This window comes from Rhincodon typus, chromosome 5 (assembly GCF_021869965.1).
Source record: "Rhincodon typus isolate 14 chromosome 5, sRhiTyp1.1, whole genome shotgun sequence".
NCBI lineage: Eukaryota > Metazoa > Chordata > Chondrichthyes > Orectolobiformes > Rhincodontidae > Rhincodon > Rhincodon typus.
The window spans coordinates 28,016,584-28,024,648 of record NC_063336.1 but is presented as its reverse complement, the minus strand read 5'-3'; the positions used below and the strand labels follow the sequence as shown (position 1 = coordinate 28,024,648).

Genomic DNA, 8,065 nt, shown 5'->3' with positions numbered 1-8,065 from the left:
GAAAACAGAGTTAACGTTTCGGGTCTGGTGACCCTTCTTCAGAACTCGGGTCACCGGACCCGAAACATTAACTTTGTTTTCTCCTCCACAGATGCTGCCAGACCTGCTGGGCTTTTCCAGCAACTTTGTTTTGTTCCTGATTTACAGCATCCGCAGTTATTTTGGTTTTTAATGAAATGTTGACATTGGAAACACAGTTGTGGGTTGAAGTGCCAGGAACTAAAACACAAGGAAATGGTTCTGGCGGATTGCTGACTAGGAAGGGGAGGGGAATATGTGTCTATTGGTGGCTTCTCTACACTTCTTCGAATGGTCAGAAATTGGGATGCTCATTAGTTATAGAGTCATAGAGTCATACAGCACGGAAACAGACCTTTCGGTCCAACATGTCCATGCCAACCACAATTCCCAAACTAAACTAGTCAGACTTGCCTGCATTTGGTCCATATCCCTCTCAACCTTTCCTATTCGCGTACTTAGCAAAATGTCTTTTCAAATTTGTAACTGCACGGGCATTTACCACTTTCTCTGGCAGTTCATTCCACATATGAACTACCGTCTCTGTGTAAAAAAGTTGCCCCTTGGGTCCCTTTTAAATCTTTCTCCTCTCACCTTAAAAATGCGTCCCCTAATTTTGATCTCACCAATCATAGGGGAAACACCTTTGCTATTCACGTTATCTATGCCCTTCATGATATTATAAACCTCTATACACTCCAGTGGAAAAGGTTACAGACTATCCAGCCTATCCTTATAACTCAAACCCTCCAGTCCCAGCAACATCCTGGTAAAACTTTTCCGAACCCTCTCCAATTTAATAATATTCTTCCTATAGCAGGGTGACCAGAACTGTACACAGTACTCTAAAAGAGGCCTCACCAATGTCCTGTACAACCTCAATGTGACATCCCAACTCCAATACTCAATGGTTGAGCAATGAAGGCAAGTGTGCAAAATGCATTCTTAACCACCCTATCTACCTGTGATGCAACTTTCAAAGAACAATGTCCCTGAACCCCTAGGTCTTTCTGTTCTACAATACTACCCAGGACCTGAGCATTAACTGTACAACTCCTGCCCTTGTCTATTTTACAAATTGCAATACCTCACATTTATCCAAATTAATCTCCATCTGCCTCTCCTCAAGAATGATCCTTGACCAAGATTCATTTGTAATCTTAGATAACCTTCTTCACTGTTGACTATACCACCAAATTGTTCAGTACCATTTGTGACTCCTCAGTTATAAGCATTTCATGTTCAAATGCAACAAGAACTGGACAATGTCCAGGCTTGGGTTGACAAGTAGCAAGAACATTCATGCCATGTAAATGCCAAGCAAAGACCATCTCCAAAAAGTGACAATCTAACCACCATCCCTTAACATTCAATAGTATTACCATCACGGAATCTCCCACTATCTACATCCTGGAGGTTGCCATTAACCAGAAACTCAAATAGACTTGTCACATAAATACAATGTCTGCAAAAGCAGATCAGAAGCTTGGAATACTGCAGCAAGTACAAGTCAGGAGTGTAATGGAATAATTCCCACTTGTCTAGATGAGTGCAATTCCAACAACATTCAAGAAATGTGACACGATCCAGGACAAAATAGCCCACTTAATTATACTGCATCCACTAACATCTATTCCCTCCACCATTGATGCTTCTAGCAGCCGTGTGTACAATCTACAAGATGCACTGCAGGAATTCACCAAAGATCCTTCGACAGCATCTTCCAAACCCACAATCACTTCCATCTAGAAGGAGAAGGGCAGCAAATATATGGGAACACCATCACCTGAAAGCTCCTCTCCAAGCCACACGCCATTCTTACGTGGAAATATATCACCATTCCTTCACTGTCACAGGGTCAAAATCATGGAATTCCCTCCTAAAGGGCATGGCAGGTTTATCAACAGCATATGGACTGCAGCAATTCAAGAAGGCAGCTCAACACCAACTTCTCAAGGGCAACTCGGGACAGGCAATAAATGCTGGCCCAGCCAACAACGCCTATATTCCATGAGTGAATAAAAAAAAGTACCTTATCCTGCAGTGTGGGGGTTATTGTTAATGAGATGATGAATTATCCCCAAATGTGATTCTAAATTTGGTTCTATCTTGTTCTGTATAAACTGATTCTACATCTTGATCTTTCGAATTAAGTCTCTATTATACAAAGGTAATCCTTACTTAACAGATCCTCCACCACCTTTTTTCAGCTTCTTGTCCTTCTGAAATATCATATTCCCTTGAGTATCCATGTCCCAACTTTCTTCATTTTGCATCCATATCTCTGTAAGATATATCAAAGGCAACAAGATCTAGATAACGTGTGTATTTTTTACTGCTATTTGAGAAGACAATTCACCCTTTTGTTATGCATGCTGTGAATTTTCAGATACAAAGTTTTCAAGTCTGTCTTTTAACATTGTCTGCAACCTTTAGCCTTATCTTACAGATTTGTCAGCTGTGTCCCTTCCTGCTATATTCTGATTCCATTATCCATGTTGCTACCTCAATCACTTCTCACTTTAGTTTATCATATCTTCCTTCACTCGATTTTTTTGCCTGTTCTATTTCATTTGAAGCCCTTTCTACTGCTCTAGTCATTTGACTCACCAGAACATTGATCCCTGCACGGTTTCAATGAATACAATTGCACAGTACAACTCTCACTTTCTCCAATATTGCAATCAGTGACGCACGAATTGAAAGCCATTTCTTATGCACCAATCTTTGTGCAACATATCAATCCTTCTGATCCTATTTACCTTGTACAAATTTATTCACGGCTCATGCTAGAAATTATTAACTTTGTGGTTCTGCATGCTAATTTAATCTCTTGCTGCTCATGATCCAGAAGCTGAACCTCTTTCTTATGTCTTTGTTTCCTTAATGGACCATGGCAACTGGAACCTCCACATCCCCATGCAACTTCTCTTCAGTTCAGAGACTCTGAACCCAGGCACCAGGCAGGCAACACAGACTGTTCTACTGTGGCTGCAGAGAACAGTATCCATCCACCTGACTACTGTGTCCCTTCTATCCCTACACCTTCGTGTACCACAGCCGTGGTCAGTTTTCTCATCCATCCTGAAGCACTTGCTATCTTCTATACAAGCTGCAAAGTTCTCAATCTTGTCAGACAATTGCAGGAGCTGTGGTTCCTCCATTTCTACCTTTCCAGTTATCTTTGCCTTTCCTGCATTTTTCCCAGTCATTCATTCTTGCTGCTTTGTGGCTCCTGTCAACTCTCACATTACTATTTACCACTCACATCTTTTCATGATTCATTTAAATACATTTAATGAATATTTATGTATATTGTTGAATTTCCTTCTGTCCCCTTTGCTTGGACAATAAACAAACAGAATCTATCCATGTTGTGTTAAAAATGACATCAGCTGAATGTATGGTATTTCTAAAATCTGTATTTTTTATCAGGACCTGAGAGGTCTTCAACAGCAGGCACAGTCTTCTGGTTGTTGTCCAGAAATGGCAGACAGAGGCTGTCCAGGCCTAAAGTTCCTTAATTAGATCTGTTAAACTGCCTAGTCTTTCCATGTTCTTGCCACTGATGTCTCACAGATCTGAATGTGGCTGGGCAGAAGGTATGAGGTTCACCAATTATCAATGAACCCACAAAATGATTATGAGTTTGTCGGTTTGTTTGAAATGATTCAAGAAAATGATGCAAGAGGGGTAGGTTACTATCATGATGCACCATTAGCACAGGATCTCCATGCTGGTGCTCCCATTTCCACCATCCTCAGCAAATCTCAGGCAACACAAAAGGACACGCACACCTTTTCTCTCAGCAACTTTGTTATCTGGGAAATAATGTTTCCTGGGTGCAAAGAAAAAGACCCTGATGACTGTCTATTCTCTTTTCTATTTTGTTCTGTCTGATGTTTACTACCTTAAATTTAACATGTTCTCTGTCTTCAATTTTTGTTTCTATCTGGTTAACCTTCGTAAAAATTTCACCCAAATTATTCCCTCCTACTAGCACTGTCTAATTTGGAGTTGGTGACACTCATAGTCTGTTTCTTTCTTATTCTGTCAGCCAAGTGACAAATGACAAAGATCTCTGTGTTAACACGGCTGCAATGCAGAAGTAACAAGGATCTACCACTGACACCTTTGTCTACACTCGAGCAATTTGGGATAAGCCAATGGATGAATAAATCAATTCAACAGTCACCTGAACAAGAGCTCACCTGAATAAATCAACACAGCCACAATCCATCGGCTCTAAGCATCTTTAATTGCCTTTGCTGTTGGAGCCTGGACATTTTTAAAATATACATTGAGCTAAAGTCCTGCACTGGCTTCATTAAGATAAATGTAAATTATTATTAAACATTGTAACATTTTCATTTTCTATTATATAGAACAAATGCATTTGACCTGGATTTATTTCCAGAGGAATATAATATAGATTTCATTCACTTCTGCAGTTCTTCATTCTCCCATTATGTTGAATGAGAATGTTATTCCCTTGTGTCAGTATTCAGCTGAATGGTAATAACTTACCAATATTTCACCGTTAGGAACAAGGAAAGGCAATTCATACTCATGAGCAGCCAACTGGAGATTAAAATTCAGCAAAACAAAAATAAACAAGGGCACACCAGGTGCACATTTTCTTTGCCCATTCTGAAGATTGACTAAACTGTCAATCGCTTTCTCCACATTTAAGCAAATAGAATTTGCAGATGCTTGAATTGCAATTAAATGCACTGCCTGCCCAGGAACATGTTGTCTAGTATGTCTAGTGTAAAAGGTCAAATCCTACTGCCAATCTTGTGCATCTGTTGATGTAAGGGTGATATTTCTGGAATGATAATTGAATACCTTCTTTGACATATCACACCCGATCATTGACTAGTTGTCATTGAACTCCACTGATGACATGGAAACCAAATAAAACCTATTGTAATCAAACAGAGTTAGTCCCTACTGAAAACCGATGCAATGTTTCTCTCTAATTTATTTTGGATTTGCAAAATCGTCACTTATTTTCACTGGTACAATTAGTGGAATGTAATCGTTTATCTATCTGCTTCTAACTTGCTGCTGCTGAGTGCTTGCAGCAACTTTCATTTCTGTAGGTTAAAAGAGATATTGCATAAATTTTCATCTGTATCTATCATCAAATTTGGGCATCTTTCGTCCACCTGTCTGTCAGCCCACCACCACTACCCCTTCAAAATGTTGACAAATGTTTCTTGGCATGCTGTTCAGAAAAGTGGTTAGCAGTGGAATCTCAATGAATCAGTTGCTAGGTCTGGAAACTTAACACTGATTTGACGTCTATTCCTTCTTTCTGTGGGCTTAAATCCTCTTGGCCAGAGCACTCATTGGAAACAGGTTGGAACCTTAATCATGTACACAAATACAGGTCAAAAGGTGCCATTTTAATAGCTATTTTCACCCTTGCCTATCTAACTACTGCCAAATCCTGCTCCCATTTACTGACCCTGTATGATAAAAGTTGCAATGCGATCATGGTAAAAGGGATCTTTGATTTTCAGAGTCACTTCTTTGGTAGCTGGTTGTAGTTTTTCCACATGAGCAGATTTGAAAGCTTATGCAGTAATTGTGTTTTATATCCTCAGCTTGACAGCAAAAAATTACTTTGAACAGCAATGCATGCTCCACAATAAATGGTATATTAACCAGCCACTACAAAGACATGAGATAATTGGATGTCATAGGACTTTGGAATATCTGTGGCCTTGGGCAAAAAGAGTCTGAGGGGCAGCAGCAATGGTATCATATTAATGTAATACCTTTACTGTCATTAAACATTCCCACGATTTTCGTATTATACAACAAAGTCTGTCAGCAAGACATATAAGGAGATATCAGTTCATATGGCCAAAACCTTGGTTGATGTATTTGATTTTCAGGAGTATCCAGAAGGAGGGATGTGAAGTCTGGAAGTGGAGAGGTGTTGGAGGGTGTGGAGTGGGTGCCTGGAATTCTGGAACGTGGAGCTAGAGTCAACTAAAGGCCATGAATAATACAGTAATTATGTTTGCAAGAACACAAGATGCCAAAACTAGAAGAGTGCAGAATCTCAGGGGGTTATGTGGTTGGAAGAGATTACAGAGCTAGGGATGTGCAAGGCCATGGATGGATTTGACAAAGAGGATCAGAATTTTAAAACCAGAATGTTGCTTGAAGGGGAGACAATCTAGATCAGTTAACGCATGGGCGATAGGGAATCAAAAATTTGTGGTAAATTAAAAGACAGGTGACAGTGTCTTGAGTGACCTCAAGTTTACAGAGAGTAACATGTGAGAGGACAGCCAGCAATGCATTAGAAATGTTAAATTCAAGATTTAAAAGGGACCTAAGAGGGTGACATATGTTCTAAATGAGCTGCCAGAGGTGTGACTGGTGCAATTATAAATTTAAAAGGCATCTGGACAGGTACGTGAAGAGGAAGAGTTTAGAGGGATATGGGGCAAATGCTGGCAAATGAGACTAGATTAATTTAGGATATCTGGTCATTATCTACAGGTTGGACCAAAGGGTCTGTTTCTATGTGGTACAACTCTGTAACTCTATGACGGTAAATCCAGTCCCAGCATGATTCAAATGAAGCCTGTCCCAACAGAGCAGCTCTCCCTTTCCCCAATACTGTTGCGAGTGCTCCATTCATTGGTAACCAGTTCTCCTACACCAACCATTGAGTGACATATTTACCTCCTTAGCCTTATTTATCTTACACCAACTTACATGTGGCTCAGGTAAGTAATCTGGAGATTACTACCTTTGTGATTCTGCTTTGTAATTTAGTCCCCAGATACTCATAATTTCTCAGCAGAAACTTTTTTACTATTCCTATGTGAGTCATTGGTACCTATATGGACCATGACAACAGTATCCTCCCCTTCCATTCCAAATACCTCTGCAGCCCAAAAGCATTGTCCCTACCCCAAAATGTTAACTCTCTTTCTTTCCACAGATGCTGCCAAACCTGCTGAGATTTCCCAGCATTTTAAGTTTTTTTTTTTGTCTCGGATTTCCAGCATCTGCAGTTCTTTTTTGCTTTTGTTCAGAGTTGTCCTTCACCTTGGCAACAGTAGACAGTGCAGCCTTCAGGACACTCATTCTTTGCTGCAGAAAAAAGTATCAATTTCCTTAACGATACTTTTCCCTCTTACTACTATATTTATCTTTTCTCTCCACACTTAAATGGCATTTTTTAGATTAGATTTAGACTTTATTGTCATGTGTACTCAAGTACAAAAGTCCAGGAGTACAGTGAAAAGTTTTCAATGCCGCAACATATAGTGCTATTTTTGGTATAAGTACCTAAGTACAAAACTTAAGAATAAGGTAGAAAGAAATAAGGAACAATGTTAAAAGTTAAACATTACAGTCAATCTTAGTATATGACGACAATAAGTCAAATCAAATCAAATCAAGTATAGTGTAACAAAAGAAAGAAATAAAGTTAAAAGTTAAATATTATGGTCCTTTTTAGTATTAAGTCGAAAAGTAAAGAAATGAAGCTAATATGTTCAACCATTGCAATCTTTCTTAAGCGCTTAGCCGTGCCGGGACCGTACATCCTACAAGGGGTCTGTCTCCTCCACTTTGGCATACTTTTCCCAATCTCAATCTCACCTGCCCTTGTCGTCGCTGCAGATGTCAGGGAAACTCTATTGCTGCATTGGGCTCGGTCCTGGGATCTCAGACTGCTCAAGCCTCAATTCAGGCCCAATCCACACCGGGCCTCAATCTAACCTTCAGTCCGCGCATTGGGAACTCACCGAGAGTCCCAGGTCAGGCCCCACCCACTGCATTGCACTGGACATCTAGCCGACTGCCAAACTCAACAAGCCTGTTGCAGTGGCATCTTTCTGAAATGTTTTCCCACGGACCGAAAAAAAAATTTCCTTCCACGGTCAAAGGACAAGGATATTCATATTCTTGAGAAAGGAGTGACTTTCAGACATCTTATTGGGAATTAGCCATCTGCAAATCCTTCCTATTTCAGGTGCTCCAGACACATCCATCACAGTGGCGCTGTGTACAG

General features: G+C 40.1%; 1 long non-coding RNA gene across 1 annotated transcript in view; it reads left to right on the top strand.

Moving 5' to 3' along the window:
* LOC125483072 overlaps positions 1–4,372 on the top strand; it is a 13,704-nt gene extending 9,332 nt beyond the window's left edge. The window contains exon 3 of the long non-coding RNA XR_007262060.1: positions 4,076–4,372. This is a non-coding gene — a long non-coding RNA (uncharacterized LOC125483072). The remainder of the gene's footprint in view (positions 1–4,075) is intronic.
* The last annotated feature ends 3,693 nt before the right edge of the window (positions 4,373–8,065 follow it).